Source organism: Vulpes vulpes, chromosome 16 (assembly GCF_048418805.1).
Source record: "Vulpes vulpes isolate BD-2025 chromosome 16, VulVul3, whole genome shotgun sequence".
NCBI lineage: Eukaryota > Metazoa > Chordata > Mammalia > Carnivora > Canidae > Vulpes > Vulpes vulpes.
This window is the reverse complement of record NC_132795.1, coordinates 38,444,736-38,463,174: the sequence shown is the minus strand read 5'-3', so window position 1 is coordinate 38,463,174 and position 18,439 is coordinate 38,444,736. Positions and strand designations below refer to the sequence as shown.

The following is an 18,439-nucleotide window of genomic DNA, read 5'->3' as shown; positions in this document are numbered from 1 at the left end:
ATAAATAAATAAAATCTTTTTAAAAAAATTCTAAAAACAGTGAAGCAGACCCTTGATCCTTGAATAAGTACTGCTAAGTAAGAAAAATGATACCTCTACCTGCCTGACCAGGCTGCCCCCCCAAAAAAAAAGAAAAGAAAAAAAAAAGAAAAATGATACCTCAGTATCAAGAAAAGGAATCAGTGTTTCCTTATAAAAGAATAGCTTTATTAAATGATAATAAATACCTGATTTTTTGAAATCAGGTATTTTCTATGTTATTTGAGACTGGTAGATTAAAATTACTTTTGCAAAGGGCAGGACAAGTCCCCTCAACTGCTTCAGGTATGGAGTTGGAAACGGGAAAAATTGGGTTTCTGCCCCTATTAAGATGAGCCTATGTAAGTTCCAGTGGTGGTAAAACCTCTAATATATTACAATAAAACTCTGAAATTCTGACCCAAGGGGAAGGAAAATGGTTAGAGTTTCAATTCAGTTGTCATTTACTGTCTCCAATGTGTAAGCTGAGAGTTGAAAACCAAGCCTATTTCTAATTGTTTATTACTTATTGTCACTTTGATGTTTCAGACACCTCAAACATGAAGTTCAAAATTAACAGTCCCCAAGTGTTTAGCCTTTTTGCATTATAAAAATGAATTAAGGGCACGGAAGAATATTGGAAACATAGAGGGACACAGCACTACCATTACAATTTGACGTATTTCCTTCAAGTCTGTTTATCTAAACATAGGTCTGCCTTGTAATCGTTCTATAATACTGAAGTATCTTTTTCTACTCTGCTTTTTTCCCCAGTTACAATGCATTTCTCCATGTACTTGCATAAATTTCAGAACTGTCATTACTGGATTCATAACCACCCAGTGAATGTATATTAACCATTCTTCTATTACGGTTACTAATATTTCAACTACCATTTTCCGTTAATCATTCAATCATTTAGTCACTTATTCATTCCATTTTACCCATCTGGTTTTAAGCGCTCTGAACTATGATCACAACTGCTGGTCTAAGGTCACATCTTGTATTTTATGTTGTTCCTTAAGCTCAGTTCCCAGAAATGAAATTAGTATGATGGAAGTACTGACATTTCTAAGACCCTTGATACATAGAAGATTATTTTCTAAAGGGGTTCTAATGAATTTGTATTGCTTCTAGGACAACAGTGTCACTCAAGTCAGAATCTGGGGTTTATCTAAGAGTCACTTCTCCCTATAGAAGAAGTGACCAATCCTATCTATCTGGGCTGATCCATTCTGCACGCCATCAGAAAGGTTTTTTTTTTTTTTTTTTTTTTTTAATAGAGATCTAATTATGTCCTTTCTCTGATTAAAGCCCTCCAAAGGCTTGCTGTATTTTTTCAGGATAGAGTTCAAAATGCTTAAATCACCCATAACGTCGCCTGCCTAACTAGTCTACTTCATGGTCTTAAAATGCCATCTCACCTGTCCTGCTTTCACATCCCTATATTTTCCCAGGGCTGGTCCCTGTTGACCAGGCCTCTCCTTCCTTCACTTCCCTGGTACAATCCTACCTGCTACTCTGAAAACTTTCTCGTAACTTCACCTGGTCTCCCAAAGAAAGAAATGACATCTTCCCTTCTCTTTGATTTTATAATATATTCATTTTTCACCACTCCTAAGGCTGTATAATTTAGTGGTTAAGAGTTCATACTCTAAAATCAGAACTGCCTATTTCCAAACCTGTTATATAGTCTGTGCCTAAGTTATATAATTTTGTGAGACCTCATTTTTTTTTTCAATGGCAAAATGGAGACATCAGTAGTTTCCACGTCAGAGTCTTCTCGGGATGGTCCTCACGAATACTTACCACAGGATGTGGCGTACAGTGAGTGTTAAGCTGATGCTACCCGTTAATAGTACACTTGCCACATTTCTTTCCTCATAAACAGTTTCTTTGAGAGTAGGCACTATGTCTCTGGGCTTGCTTGGGTACCTGGCATACTACAGATTCTAGACACACATTTGTTGAGTAGATAGACCCAGACCTGACTAAATACAGCATGGCTAATGCACTCCACAGCTTAAATTCTCATGGAAGAGCCAGACGTGCCCAAACAGCTTTCTGGACAGAGCACTGTAAGAAGCTCTACGCTGTGCAGGTTCTGGCCAGGATCTCTATTCCTGGAGGCCTACAGTCTTGCTCCCTGGAAACTCCCAGAAATAAGAGAGAGAAAGGCAGAAGGCAGAGCATAATTAATACAACCACATGTGAGTACACTGAGCAATCAATAGTGATCTATGTGGTTGGATTAAATGACCAATCCAGAGGGCTTCTGACTTCTCACAGAGGCATTTTTAAAGTAAATCCACTGTGATGACCAGAATCCTGACCTTATGCTGAGTCAGAGGGAGAATAAGTGAGAAAGAGAAAAACCAGATTAAATATTTAATGAGAAGATTTTAAATGACTTTAATGTCTCATGCTCAGTGAGTTTTGGATGTAAATTTTGGTTAAAAGGGTCAGACCCTACTTCTATAGTGTGTGTACTTTTAAGTTTCCAAGGCTCATGTTCATGTGTCTTTATAATAATAGATTCTCTCTCTCTTTTTTAAAAGATTTTATTTATTTATTCATGAGAGACACAGAGGGAGAGGCAGAGACATAGGCCGAGGGAGAAGCAGGCTCCCTGTGGGAAGCCTGATGTGGGACTCGATCCCAGGACCCTGGGATCACGCCCTGAGCCAAAGGCAAACCCTCAACCAGTGAGCCACCCAGGTGCCCCAATAATGGATTCTTTTTTTTTTTTTTAAGATTTTATTTATTGATTCATGATAGATACAGGGAGAGAGATTAGATTCTCTTAAATCATGTAAACTTGGGCAGCCCGGGTGGCTCAGCGGTTTAGTGCCGCCTTCAGCCCAGGGTGTGATCCTGGAGACCTGGGTTTGAATCCCACATCGGGCTCCCGTATGGAGCCTGCTTCTCTCACTCTCTCTCTCATGAATAAATAAATAAATAAAAATCTTTAAGGAATAAAAACAAAAAAATCACGTAAACTCTGAAGACAGAGGAACAGCATCCTCCAAAACATCTAATGGAGAAAGCTGGGATGGTCTTAATGGCCTGAACCAAGCTTCTGGGTAATATCTAATAGTGTTCCAAATATTTCCCTTCTACCTGTCAAGGGACGTGGCTTTGTATTTATTACAACACACAACCAAGTATTGTGCATGGAATTAGCCTCACAATCTACTTCATCCCTGAGAAGAAAATCAGTCAATATTCTCTTAGACAAAACTCCATGCCTCAAGAAGATGTGGGAAAATCAGAATCGCAGATGCATGGAAAACAGAGCTTCATTTTGAAACAAGACAAAACTTAACCTTAAAGGAAGTGTCTGGAACATCTCCTAGGATATTTACTAACAAACTGCTAGGCAAATGTGGCATTTGGCAGCCAGGTGAAAAAGGTCTGCTGTTGGCCTGAAAGCCAACAATTTGAAAGGCGCAAAGTCATGTATCCAAAGTCACTCATAACTTCCCAGGTATAAACAGCACCAGAGCAGACAGATTAAGTAACTCAAGACTCACATTTAAAATCCTACAGGGAATGAAGGAGATGAGACAACTATTTTCATTTTCAGCTTGCATTTCTTCATCTCTTCAAGAAACAACAATTTTTCATGCTAGGATTATTTCTCTACTCAAAATGGTGATAAATTAGAAGTATCTTCTCAGTGTCACTAAATGAATAATCACTTAGGCATAACTTCACAGTAGCTGATATAAACAAACTCATCCAATTAAAATCAGAATGTGTTATAAAATTCTGGTTCAGACTGTAGTATAATTGACTAAAATTTAAGAAATGTGTATTTCCAGAGCATTTTTCAATATGCTGAACTTTGCAAAAATTTATCAATTCAAACTTTAGTAACACTTCTTATTATTAGCATAATAATAATATATTTATTAGCATGAAAAGGTATAATATATTCTCTATAGTACATGAACCTGAGTCTACAAAATTATCACTTTCTCTCCTGTGGCAGGCCTGATGTGCATGGATCCTTAGGCACACACTGCTTCTCAGAGTGACCAAAAGCTTATGTCAATGGCACAGTTGGCTGGAGTTATGAGTATAGTCTGCAAACTAGACCACATTATGTAGGGAACCACATTGTGGAAGATCTCAGTCTTAATAGCACTGTGGTAAGAAAAAACCATGGACTATTTACAGAAATAAATCAATTAAGTAGATTTGCTCATTTATAAGCCATCCATTGAATTAGCAAAGGCAGAGATTCTTTGAGATCCTAATAAAAGTTCATTCATTCATCTACTCACTCATGCATTCACTTATTCATTCTATCGTTTTGTTTTTTTTTTAAGATTTTATTTATTTATTCATGATAGACAGAGAGAGAGAGAGAGAGAGAGAGAGGCAGAGACACAGGAGGAGGGAGAAGCAGGCTCCATGCTGGGAGCCCCACACGGGACTTGATCCCGGGACTCCAGGATCACGCCCTGGACCAAAGGCAGGTGCTAAACCGTTGAGCCACCCAGGGATCCCCCACTCTACCGGTTTTTAGGAGTATCTTCTATGTGCCAAGGTTGGAAAAGGAACCTCACAGCCTAGTGAAAGAGATGAATACAATGATTTCAATCTAGCCTGATTTGTGCTTATTTTTTTTAAAGATTTTATTTATTTATTCATGATAGACACAGAGAAAGAGAGAGAGAGGCAGAGACACAGGCAGAGGGAGAAGCAGGCTCCATGCTGGGAGCCTGACATGGGACTCAATCCCGGGTCTCCAGGATCATGCCCTGGGCTGAAGGCAGGTGCTGAATGGCTGAGCTACCCAGGGATCTCCTGATCTGGGCTTACTGAAACAATCTAAGCCAAAGTTAGGTTAAGGATGGAAAAAAAAAAGAAAAAATTCCCATGTGTAAGTGTCCTTTCATCAAAGACTTGGCTCCCTGAATGCAACCAGAGAAATTTAGAAAACATCTGTGGCGAGTAGGCAAATGTACATGGGATACCTGCCCACTTGAAGGGGGGGAAAAAGCCTAATGAAGGTTTCTTCAATATGGTATAGAGTCAGACTAAAATATCTTTTTCTTCTCTGAGCTGTTTCCTTATCTGTAAAATAGTATTATAAGATCCAGTTGTCCCTTAAACAACAGGGATTTGAACTACAAGGGGTCCACTTACACGTGGGTTTGTTTCCAGTACAGTACTCTAAGTGTGTTTTCTCTCCCTTATGACTTTCTTAATAACATTTTCTTTTCTCAAAGCTTAGCTTATTGTAAGAATACAGTAAATAATACATATAACATACAAAATATGCATTAATTGGCTCTTTATGTTATCGGTAAGGCTTCCAGTCAACAGTAGGCTAGAGGTAGTTAAGTTTTAGGAGAGTCAAAAGTTATATGCAGATTTTCAACTGTACAGGGGGTTAGCACCTCTGACCCTCATGTTGTTCAAGAGTCAATCATATACTCCTTAGGGTTCTTATAAGAATTAAATGAGATATCCATTGTTTGTGCTTAAAAGAGTATCTGGCACATATGAAGAACTCCATAAATGTGGTTTCTGTCATTATGATGCTATTATCAACTCAGTGTCATATGCTCGTTTCAGCTCATGAAGTCACCCTCTATTTTTCTAAGTGTTGACGCAACAGTATATTCATATTGACTTTCAACTTGGTATGTCTCAGGTGGTTACTTCAGTCTAAGTCAAGACTTACTTTCTAGACTACTTAAATTTTGTTTGAGGTACTGTAGCAAGGAGGATAAAGTCCTTTCCAAAGCTACAACAAAGCAAAACTCTATTGAGCTCCTCCTGGTTGACATCCGACCGCGTTAGCTGTTAGAATGTCTTCCTTGGGCTACGGAGCTTGTCTCCATTCATGTTCTATCAACTGGTCTTAATTTCTGTCGACTTACAGAGCTAGTTAATGTAAGCTATTTTCTATATGACAGGTCTTCAAATATGTGAAGACAGCTACTGTGTCCTAGCGAAGGTGTCAGTACTTTCTTCATACTAAACATTCCCCGGTGTCTTTACTCTTTATATGACACAATTTAAAGAAATCAGAGAGCATTTTCCTTGCCCCCCCCGCCCCCCCCCCCCCGATTATTACTGTCTTGCAGCTAGTGGTATGAAAGGTACTTTCAAAAAAAAAAAAAAAAGAAAGGTACTTTCTTTCTACTTCAAGGGGTGGAGGTTAAAATCTTGAAAGGATGATTAGGAAACCACACACACCAGCCCTGTGACTTGTAGTCACTTGCAATCACCCTGTTTTATGGAAAGAGTCCAAACCGATGTCTGCGTGGTTTTCTATAAGCCCAAGAATCTTGGAATCAGTGTTAGATTCTTTTTTCTTTTCCAATAGGGTAAAGAGCCATCAGATAAAAGAGTAGAAGCCTTAAGAAAATCTGATTGGGACAGACCTTTTATAAAACAACAACTACAACAACAATAACAAAGCATCTCAATCTATGCAGATGCATACTTTTTGAAGACAGTATCATTACAAGTATGGAACTCCTCTCTGGCCTTAATTCATGATACAGCAAAAATTATCAGTCACATTACTAATGCGACAGCTTTCCCCAAGACCAGTTTCTTCCCATTCCAATTTACTCTTCACAATGCTTTCAACAAACAAAGCTGATTATGTTGTATCCCTGAGAAAAACTCTTGGCTTCCTTGGTTGCTTAGATCACAACCTACCAATTCCTCAAACTAAGGAAATTCTTGCACCTCCCCCCACTGCACCCCCACCAACTATGCCTTTCTAAATCTCAGATAGCGGTTATCCCACTATGTACGCTTCACCATCCTAAGTTCCTAACCTCAGCCAGCTGTGTAACAGATGTGAGCTTTAGGTTGAGCCAAAAAGGAGGTGGCCTAATAATATATCTTCACGACTCACTACTGTTAAGAGTTAGGTAGATGGGACCACCAAGAGCCCCATCTACCACCATCTTTCCCTACCACCATTTCCTAGACATGTGCTAGGCTTGATCAGAACCCCAAGACCTTATTCTTTGCTGTTGTCTCCATATAAAAGAATGCACTTCTCCTAATTCCCCTGTAAAACCTCGTTTACTTTAAGATGATAATCAAATGCCACTCTGTGAAACCTTTCTGCATTTTCCTAGGCACTATGCCTTACAATCCCCTCTGTGCTCTTGTGGTCTTAAGTCTTTTCTCTGTAGGACCAGTTACTGATTTATAATGTAATTTTTATTTGTGTACTTCCTTTCCTTATTAGATTATGAGCTCCTCTGGTGTACTGAGGATTCGTATCTTACTCACTTTTGTAACCTCAGAACCTATCATTGTGTCTGTTGCACAATGATAATACATGTTTGTTGAGTGAGTAATAAAATAAAATGTCTATTTTGTTTTGAAAAAGAAAGCTGATTTCCGTAAAGTTCCAGAAAAAAATGAGAAAAGAAAGAAAAGTAGAAATTACAGATTTGTCATGACTGTTCAGTGAATTGTAAGACCTTGCCAAATAATAAAATATTGTTTTAATAGACCCCTGCAATCTCCATCTTAAGAGCTAAAGAGATGAAGTTTTTATGGGCATGTTTATTCAAGCCAGTGTACTAAGCCAATTGGGAATCTGTGGCCACTTAAAAGTACCAAAGCTTAAAAAAAATAAAACGGTGCATGTATTTATTTACCATCAATTACTGAAAATTACTGTTTTTTCTCAATCTAAATAGTTCATATATTCAGTGTCAAAATTTTTTTATTTTCATAACTTCCTATGTTCACATGACCATGTATTTAGTTGGCAAAATTTCTACTTGTCTCTACTTAATTGTTCCTCTAACAATGAGTAATTTTTCCCCCCTGAAATCAATCTGACAGTCAAACTGACAGCCATAGTCAGTGCTGTTTGTAAATGCATATTTTTGGGTTGCTATAATTCAAGGTATCACCAATGTTTCTTAATTCAAATATTTACTCTATGTGCAGTATCCCCCAATATGGCATTTCTTACAGCTGCTAGATATTTTCTAGAATCCTACCATGTGAAATTAAACATAGTCTTCAAACGGTAAGAAACCTTGGCTTGCGACCAGAATAACTGCTTTCAGGTTGCTTTAGACTTTTGTTGATCTCAAGGCAGACACCTCGACATATGGTAGGAATGTTCTCTCCTCATCAGTTCTTTACTTAAGGATGCAATTTCCTTCTGGGATGAGGAGAATGGTAAGGATTCAGAGCCAGTGGATTCTTTGAAAAGGAATTTTATTAAGTGTTGATCTGTTATAAGTAACTGAATGATATTTTTTACCCCTCTTTCTGGGAGGTGAGAGCCTGGGTATCTTTTGACTTACTCCATGTTCATTAATTTAATCTAGAATTGTAAACCTTGTAATTAAAAAATCAAATTATAACATTTCTTTAAAAAAAATGTGCTTGGGAGAATGGAGGACTCAATAAGAATCCACTGTTCTCAACGTGGGCCAACTCCTCCTGCCCAGGGGCGTTTGGTTATATCTGAACACATTTTGGGTTGTCACAACTGGTAAGGTGCTACTGGCATTTAGTGTGTAGAGAAATCCAGCCTTCCAATTCTTGTTCTCCCATAAGGAAGGCTTCATTTTTCTTCTGGCTGCTTCCAATATTTTTTTCTTTAGCTCTCAGTTTGATTGTAATGTATCTGGGTATTGACTTTTAAAGATTCATTCAGTTTGGATTTTGCTGAACTTCTTGAATGTGGAGGTCTATTTGCCAAATTTGGAAAGTTTTCTTAAAATTATTTTGTCAAATATTTTTTGGGCAAAAACTCTTTTTTCCTTTCCTTCAGGGACTTGGCTGTTGGCTGACACAAATGTCAGAATTTTGGTATTGTCCCAAAGGTCCATGTAGCACTGATCTTTTTTTTTTTCAAATTTTTTGTTGTTCAGATTGGACTTCTATTAATTTGTCTTCACGATTAAGAGAAATTAATCTGACTCTTCCCTTGTTACCTCCATTCTGCTACTGAACCCATTTAGTGAGGGGTTTTAAATTTTGGTTGCTTTCTATCTTTCTCTTCGCTTCAAGAATGTTTGCCCTTACTTCTTGGAACATTTTTATCATGATTGCTTTAAAAGTCTTTGGTAGAAAATTCCAGCATTTGCATCAATTCAGAGTAGTCTGTTGATTATCTTTTCCCAAGTGAATTGAAGTTTTCCCGGTTCTTTACATGCTGAGTAATTTTGGATTGTATTCTAGATATTTTGGATATTATGTTATGAGATTTGGAGTCTTATTTAAACCATATGTGAAATGCTGGTATTTTTGTTTTATCAAGAGATCAACCTGGTTGGATTCAGAATGCAAATTCTGACCGGCCTTCTATAGGTTGTGGTTTCAAAGTCAGTTCTCTTTTCCAACATCTTTGTAACACTACTGGATCTATCCTGTATATGCTCCATCCAGGGTTCAGTCTGGAATCCAGGCAGTGGTGTATCCCTTAGTTCAGTTCTCAAAGTCCTTGGTAAGCATACTGCCTAAAACCAGACCCAAGCACATCCAGCTCAGGAGTAAGCTGAGGAGTTCATAAAGAATTTTATGGGGGACGCCTGTCTGTCTGTCAGTGGAGTGTGTTATTCTGGATCTTGGGGTTGTGAGTTAGGGCTCCCCACACTGGGTGTAGAGATTGCTTAAAAATAAAATCTTAAAAAAGAAAACAACTTTATGGGATTTTAAAAAAATCTTCATTGTCTCTCTAATCTGCCTGATACTTTTTGGTTCCTGAGGACACTCCTCTGACTAGAGAGCTTGTACTTCATTTTTTCCAGTCTGCCACAAACTAACCATGTGATTTTCCTGGTTTCTTGCTCTTGGGAAGTAGACTGACTGCACACAACAGTGTTACTTAAATCTAGCTGTCAATACTGGATCTGGTTGAAATGCCTTGAAATTTCTGTTATGTAGGTGACACTCATCTCTGGTTTCTAATACAAATGTAAACATTCATTATTTATTTATTCAATATATATTAACTGAGCATTTACTATGTGCGAGTCAGTGCTTCAGTGAATGATTCGAGGACCCTTCTCTCAGGGACTTACATTTAAAATGAGGGGAAACGGGGGATCCCTGGATGGCTCAGCAGTTTGGCACCTGCCTTTGGCCCAGGGCGTGATCCTGGAGTCCCAGGATCGAGTCCTGTGTTGGGCTCCCTGCATGGAGCCTGCTTCTCCCTCTGCCTGTGTCTCTGCCTCTCTCTCTCTCTCTCTGTGTGTCTATCATAAATAAATACTCTAAAGAATGGTTAAGATGGTAAATTTTGAAAAAAAAAAAGAGGGGAAATGAAGTGAATAAATATTAAGTAAATATATGATATGTCAGAAAGAGATAAGTGCTAGAGAGAGATAGAGTGAGCAGGGGTGCAGACTCTACTCAAAGTAAAGTAGGAGCCAAGACAGTGAGGAAAGGAGTAATGAGACCTGCCTGAAGTTAAAAGGATTGTTCCAATATTTCCTATTGGAAATATATATCCTATATATTTTCATTTCAAAGATAATTTGGGAGGTAAGACAGTTGGAAGTCCATGTGCAACCTGCCATCTTGCTCAGAAGTTCCCTGATACCACGTCTCTTCTTTTTAATCTTCTGAATTCTATATGCTCAAAGCACAGTTTTCAAGGATACCTGGAGAACACGCCACTTCTCTATTAATAAACAGCATTAGGAGTAGAATTAGTTACTATTTACAGCTCCCTACTTTTTTCTTTTTAACAGCAAACGTTGACTCGTGTACTCTGGGCCAAGTTTCTTTAAGGTTTTAGTTTACAATAATTCTTTTCTTGTGTGTCTTATAAATAGGCTCATTGAACAAAAATCAGAAATCATAGATAAGCAAACAGAAGGAAGAAAGGTAACTGAGAAAATATCCATTTAAAAATAATTTTGGGGGCACCTGGGTGGCTCAGTCAGTTAAGTGTCTGCCTTTGGCTCAGGTCATGATCCCAGGGTCCTGGGATCAAGTTCCACATCCCAGGGGTGCCTGGTGCCTGGGGAGCCTGCTTCTCCCTCTCTCTCTGCCCACCGCTCCCCCTACATGTGTTCTATGTCAAATAAATAAATAAAATCTTAAAAAAAATTCTGTTTTATATACTCCCAGGTTTTGGTTTGTTTTTTTTTTAACCACAAGTAAGTTTCAAGGGCTTTTCAACAATTGGTCTCAAGGTAATTATGGGCTCAGCCACTAACACGAGAGCATCAGTACCACCGTACCATGCTGCATGACAAAATGTCCAACTTCACTATGTCAGGTTTTTAATTCTACCACTTGGCAAGGAGACATATATATCACCTGTTTAGTGTCCTCTAAAAATCTCTAGTAAAGCTTCTGAACTGATGGTGAATGATATTTTCTAGTAACTCACCTGCTAAATTTATAGCTAGGTCAATCCACATGTGTCCTTTTGTCATTAATAAAGACAATGATGTCAATGCTCGAGCAGGAGCACAGACAACTGCTAATTTTTAAGTACTCTGTTCTAGCCACACTGATAAGCAACTTATAAATACAAATTAAAAACATCTTCTATAATATTTCAGAAAATTATATCACTATAAGGTATCAGAGTTTAGTTTTGACTTATTTTCAGAAAAATGAGCTAGCCATAGAGTCAATAAGACTCAAGAGAAGCAGATAGTCATGTCTGCTTGAACTATTCTCACTTATTTATCCAGGTCTCATCAATAATGAAGCTGCCCCCCAATGCCACCAGCATAGCATTTAATTCTTCTGCTACACTGCACTGAAATGCTCTGAAAAAAGTTCCTCTTGTTATATTATTTACTACTGTTGCATCAGCGTCCTAAATTACATGTGCTAGCTCTTTGCTAAGAAAATAGGCAATTTTTCAGGGAATGGATTACTCTTTGGTAAATCACAGCCATTACCACCTTTCTCCAAAAAGGCAAAAGATAAAAATTTTATCCAAAGCATGACATTCCAATACCACTCTTTGACCTAATAATTCTACTTCAAGAAATACAGCATAAGAAAAAAAAAACCACCATAGATGAGTGAAACAACAGGAAAGTGAGCAAAAACAGCAAAAGAACATAGCCATGCAGATAGCGAAACACTAAGTAGACATGAAGCATCCCAGTTTAAAAGATTATTTCCAGGGATCCCTGGGTGGCGCAGCGGTTTGGCGCCTGCCTTTGGCCCAGGGCGCGATCCTGGAGACCCGGGATCGAATCCCACGTTGGGCTCCCGGTGCATGGAGCCTGCTTCTCCCTCTGCCTATGTCTCTGGCTCTCTCTCTCTCTCTCTCTCTCTCTCTCTCTCTGTGACTATCATAAATAAATTAAAAAAAAAAAAGATTATTTCCAGACATGGGAAATGCTAACAAATTTTGTATGAAAAGGACAAGTTCCCAAGCTATATGCAACGAGACCTCAATTTTGTAAAATACATACATATGTATGTTTGTTTACTACACAAATATGTTTATATATACCAATACTGAAAAGATATAGCCCAAGGTACTAACCACAGGTCATATTAATGTGGAGAATTATTTCCACTTTTAATGTTTTCTACATTTCTACAACAAATATATATTTTTATATTAAAAAAGAGACTCAAACAGATCGCCAGTTTTCAGGGTTTTTTTTTTTTTAACTCATGCAAGTTTTCTTTAAAACAAAGTTAGAGTGTTAGAGATCTGTTGTAGACTGGTATCTTTTATCAACTTACATTAAAGACTCTGAATGTTTTCAATGATCTAAATGAAACAACACTTTTCCTCCTAGGGAATGTTTTGGTTTTCTTTCTTTTCATACTGGGGTATTTAAGTAGAATATGATTGGCCTTGATCAAAATAAAAAATGACTGCAAATTTCCAAATTTTATTAATAATCTCTCCTTCCTTTCAGATTGGGCCACACAACACAATCAGCAATACCCAAAGTAGGTTAATTTAACTTCTGTGAGTCTGAATCTGATAACCTATAGTATCTGTGCCAAAGTGGAGTCATTCTTTTTTCTTTTAAAGATTTTACTTATTTATTCATGATAGAGACAGAGAGAGGCAGAGACACAGGCAGAGGGAGAAGCAGCAGGCTCCATGCTGGGAGCCTGACGCAGGACTCGATCCTGGGACTCCAGGATCATGCCATGGGCCAAAGGCAGGCGCTAAACTGCTGAGCCACCTGGGGATCCCCAAGTGGAGTCATTCTTAGTGGCCCGTGACAGGTCTCTGCTGCTTTGAATACCTGCCAATAACTGGACGATGGACAGATTTGGCTGCCTCACCCAAAATTGTCATTCTTCAGGATCTTCATAAGAAATAAATAGGGCCAAGACCATAGTGTCCCAATTCTAAGAAGTGTTTTACCTATGCATGGAATAACATCTCCCGTTACCATGGAAAAATACCAACGAAGTCACAGTGTGAACTAAGACATATGGGTAAAGACAAAATATATACCCACTAGCTTGTCTCTACAACTTATATCTTTGAATCTTTAATTTCCTCCTCTCTGAAACGTAGGTGATAAAACCTGTTTATGGGCAGCACACGTAAGTGAATGTGTGAAAAACGCAGAGCACAGTGCTTGGTGCACAGTTGTTAAAATTTGGTAAGTGGTAGTGTAGAGATGTCAGTATGATTGGGGAAGAATAAACTTGTACGCATATTTATGCAAACCAAAGAAGACAAAAACATTAATACTTTGAAACAATCTATGGGGGAAATGATAGACTTGAAGATAATTTAAAACACACAAAGAGAATTTAGCATATTCAACAGCTACCATTTTACTGTGCTTCCTCTAAACTACATATTCCTATTAACAGTCTCAAAATTGGGAAATAAGATCATATGATAAGGTGCTTAAATAAAGTGATTACTGCAAGCTGGTTGTGTTCTTTCCTGCAATTATGACTGCTGACATTAATTATGTTTTTATGTGTAGCATATGATCTGCACATTTTCTGGCTGCAGCACCAAACCAGATGCAGGACACTCTTTTTCAGCATGAGTAATGGAAAGAAGACCACAAAATCTCATCACTTTGGGAGGCAGGGCTGGAGAACAGGGCAAGAAACACCTCACCACCTCTTGTTCTTTGGGAAAGAAACAAGGGCTGATAATGAAACAAACCCAAGTATAGAAGGAGGCTCCAATTCCTGACCTTCTTCTAAAAAGGCAAAGCAGAAGTTAAGAGAGTAAAAACAGAGTCCTGCCCTGTCCATATCTAACAGAGGGTCTGGAATTGAGTAACTCTTATTGTTGAATGAATGAAGAAATCAGTGAAGCCTCAAAATTAAGACTCTGTATGTGAAATAGCTGTGGGGGGACCTCAGAGGCCCAGGGTGGGGTGGAGGGTGTGTTGACCAACATGGATATTCACTGGGTTACTACCTGATTTCCCACTAAGTGATGAAATGTGAGAACCAAAATTTTAATTGGGCTACAAGCATCTTGGGAGGACATTTCTCAGAGTGTGCTTACAAATATGGTTTGGAACAATTTCATAGTAAGTGACAGACCAACGCTGCGTAATGATCTGGCTGTGGTTATCACAGCTGCAGCATATATTCTCCTTAGAATGAGGGCACATTTAGTATAATGACTTGAGGAAACATTTAGTGTAATGCTACAGAGTAAGGGTTTAGAATACAGACGATAATAAAGATAATAGCTAAAAATTACCTAGGACTTCTCAAGTCCAGACACTGGGCTAAATGGCTTTTCATGGATGACTCATGAATCCTCCATACAATTATCTGAAGTAGGTTACTGTATCTACTTTATAGATACTAAAAAAACTAAGGCCTAAGGGATTTACGAATACTCCCAAATCCACACAGATAGTAATAGTGAAAAGGCCAAGATTCGTAACGTAAAATATCTGATTTCGGAGCCTAAAAGATGAACCACTATGTTATTCTGACTAACAGGATTCATTTACAGTTCTAAAGGCCTAAATCTGAAATAATCAGTATTTGAATTATTGGGTATTGTTGTCTTCTAAAACACTTTTTACTTTTTCTACCTGATGAAAACTCTAACTAGTTCTGATGTGATTAAAATTTAAGCTTTAAGGCTGTTCCCTATACCTATGTGTGGAATTAGGTATTTTTATGTGTCTTTCCAATTATTATGTCTATTTGGGCACAAAAACATTCCTAGAATTATCTGCTTCAAACTCTTTATGTGAAAGAACAGTTTGGGTCATTTTTTTAAAAAAGATTTTATTTTTTTATTCACGAGAGACACAGAGAGGGGCAGAGACATGGGCAGAGGGAGAAGTAGGCTCCTTGCAGGGAGACCGATGTGGGACTTGATCCCAGGATCCCGGGGATCCTGAGCCAAAGGCAGATGCTCAACCACTGAGCCACCCAGGCATCCTGGGTAAAAGGATTTTCTACCGCTGGCTAAAGGGAATACAATACAGCTGTGTACGAGGCTGAAACTGTCAAACCCCCAGCATCTACCTGGATCTCCATACAGACATGGGGATATTCCTGAAAAATGAGGAAGTCTCAAAATCCTTTCCCAAGAAAGACAGGCATTGTGCTAAGGACCCCATAATAGTTCTAAGGTCACTTCAGACTAGCTCTGATTATTTCTTTTCATTCTGATGGAAAATGTACTTCTGGAATCACAATAATGGAAGAAGAGCTGGACCAAAGAGAAACATTTGGTAATCAAAAAAGCCAATAAAAAAAGGGGGGGGGGGTGGTGGCAGAAAAGACTAGTCTTGCTTTTTAATCTAAAGGGACCTAAAGTTCTCTGGACTTGATAGGTATGGGTTTAGCTTCCTGTTCTTTTAGATGACAAATGTGTCCTAGTGAGCTGATCTGGCTTCTCAATAAGCTTTAATCTCTCCCTTTTGCCCTCTGCCTCTTGTCCTTTCTTTTTCCAGCAAGACTATACACAGAAAAGTGGGATGTGGAGTGTGCTGCGTTTGCTTCAGAAAAGTAGTATTCGACACCCAGAACTCTAATGACTGTTAACCTGCCAGCTGGTCACTAATGGTTAGAAGACTGTTCACCCCACTAAATGCCAAAGCAGCCAGGGGTCCCCTATAAATAGCATTCCAAGAATCATAACTCTTGCGAGTCCCAGGAAATCTGGAAAGAAAAGAATTTCTAGGTAGCAAAGAAGCAGGCGTGGGGTATGTGTGTGTGAGTGCCTTACACACGTTTGTGTGTTTACTGCACATCCTCCAGATTCTCTTCAAGAGCCAAGATCTTATTCCCCTAACAACTGGGAATATTGGTTGCTGGCTGCTGATGCACCTGATGCCTCTCTGAGAACTACTCTTGGGAATTACCCTCCACCAAGAGGAGCTGCTTCACCCTAGGATTACTGAGCCCCTCCCCCAGGGCAGCTCAAATCCAATGACTGCAAAACAGAGGCGAGGCCTGTTTGCTTGGATATGACACAACTCCAAAGGACCACCCTAGCTCCAGAGCCACCAGAGGTCAGCTTCTCCCCCTTTGCCCCATCCTGCCTCACCCACTCCTTTCAACAGTGGAGAGCACTCTCTTGAATCATCTCCCAAGACTGCAAAGCAAGTAAGCAGAAGAGTTGCCACTCAAATCCAAACTCTCAGCCCCAGGTTTCTATCAACTTTATCAAGCCCTAGACTTTGACTCACAAAATATAAATCCTTACATCTTACTTAGCAAGACATACAGGGCCCTTTCTATAGCCACCATCCTTTCTAGCCTCACATCTCTTCACTCAACTCCCACGTGACCCTGGCCCAGTGACAGCAAACTCTTTCCTGAACATGTTGTATTACTGCTTTCCCTAGAACAGTGTCTTTGTCTGCTTGATGACCACCTCCTTCTCCTGCAAGTCTCACTCCAAGGATTCCCTCTTCCATGAAGAATTTCCTGACCCTTCCTCCCCCTAGGAAGGTTACGATCTTCAGCTTTGAGTTCCCACAGCGGGCTGTGTGTCCCTTTAGCATGATAACTGTTTATTACTATAATGAGCTCCATGCAGGCAGGGACGTGTCTTTTAACTCTGCTTCCTCAGGCATTTTAAAGATGTTCTGTTGAACAGATAAAAAAAATGGATTTGACAAGGTGCTGGCTCCAGATGCCCTGGCTGAACAGATGCCAGCCTTCACACAACTAGAGGCATCATATAGTGCCATCCAAATTTGGAATGTGACCTTCTTGAGCACAAGGACTGGTTTTTCTTCCTCTATGTAGACTTTCCAAGACCTGACACCATCTCCTGCTCTTAAAAGATGCTCAAAAAACCCCAGTGAACTAAATGAGGCCTTGGCTGAACGGGCTGACATCTGAGAAAATCACTTTCATGGTTCCATCTAAACTGTTTTTCAAATTTCTATTTCCTAAGACACATTGGGCAATTCTCTACCTGTACTCTTCTTAATATGTTCTTCCAAATTTAAGGGCCTCCTTTGTTTGAAACATTTATTACTTTTTTCCTATTTCACAGAGCAAAGGAGGACCTGGAGTTTGCTAAATTACAGTTCTGGGTCAGAAACAGAACCCAGTGGATAGCCCTGGTGGCTCAGCAGTTTAGTGCCACCTTCAGCCCAGGGCGGGATCCTGGAGACCTAGGATCGAGTCCCACCTCGGGCTCCCTGCATGGAGCCTGCTTCTCCCTCTGCCTGTGTCTCTGCCTCTCTCTCTGTGTCTCTCATGAATAAATAAAAAATCTTTAAAAAAAAAAAAAAAAGAAAGAAAGAAATGGAGCCTAGTGTGGACACATCAAACATAGCTAAGAGGTTTTCCAGCTGGCCCGCTGAACACTACATCTTTGTTTTCAAGGGCCCCTTTGAAACATAAATATGTCATTTACCTACAAGGTGGGGTTTTTCCCCCCTACTTTCTGAAACTAATGCTTACTTACTGAATAGAGTACAGATACTGGTATAGACACCCCACACCACTAAGCACAAAACTGAGGAGTGGTGGGGAGAGCCCTTGTCCCATAAACATAAAAAGTGAAAGTGAGTCTCATTGGGCAAGTAGCTGCATTCCCTACCCAGGATATGGTCCGATTCTGTTCCCATTCTTAACAAAAATAAAATTACTGAGGGCTGGCTGAGAGTGCTTAACAATGATAAGAAGGCTTAAAAGCCCAGCCCCTACTTTTTAAAGTAGATTTGGAAAGGAGGAAGCTCTCTGGCATGTAAGAGACTGAACTTTCTATGCTCTGTGAGATTTTCTTCATGTCATCCTCTCACCACCTCCGCTGCTAGTCTGGTGAGAACAAAGATAAAAAAAAAAATGAACCATGCTAACATTTTCCCCAGAGAGCAGCACATCCGGTTGCCTTGTCCTTCACAAGTGTCTGATCATGTGTGAGCCCAAAACACAGAACTTAAAGGCTTTTCCTCTCCTGTTTGATTTTCTTCCTAAGTGTAGGCAACACATTCCTAAGGACAGGGGTGCAATCTGCAGGTCCATCTCATTTCACAATTTTGCTTGCATTGTC

General features: G+C 39.3%; 1 protein-coding gene across 2 annotated transcripts in view; it reads right to left on the bottom strand.

The window, feature by feature from the left end:
- SRGAP1 (SLIT-ROBO Rho GTPase activating protein 1) overlaps window positions 1-18,439 on the bottom strand; it is a 266,692-nt gene that overhangs the window by 111,824 nt on the left and 136,429 nt on the right. The window lies entirely within an intron of this gene.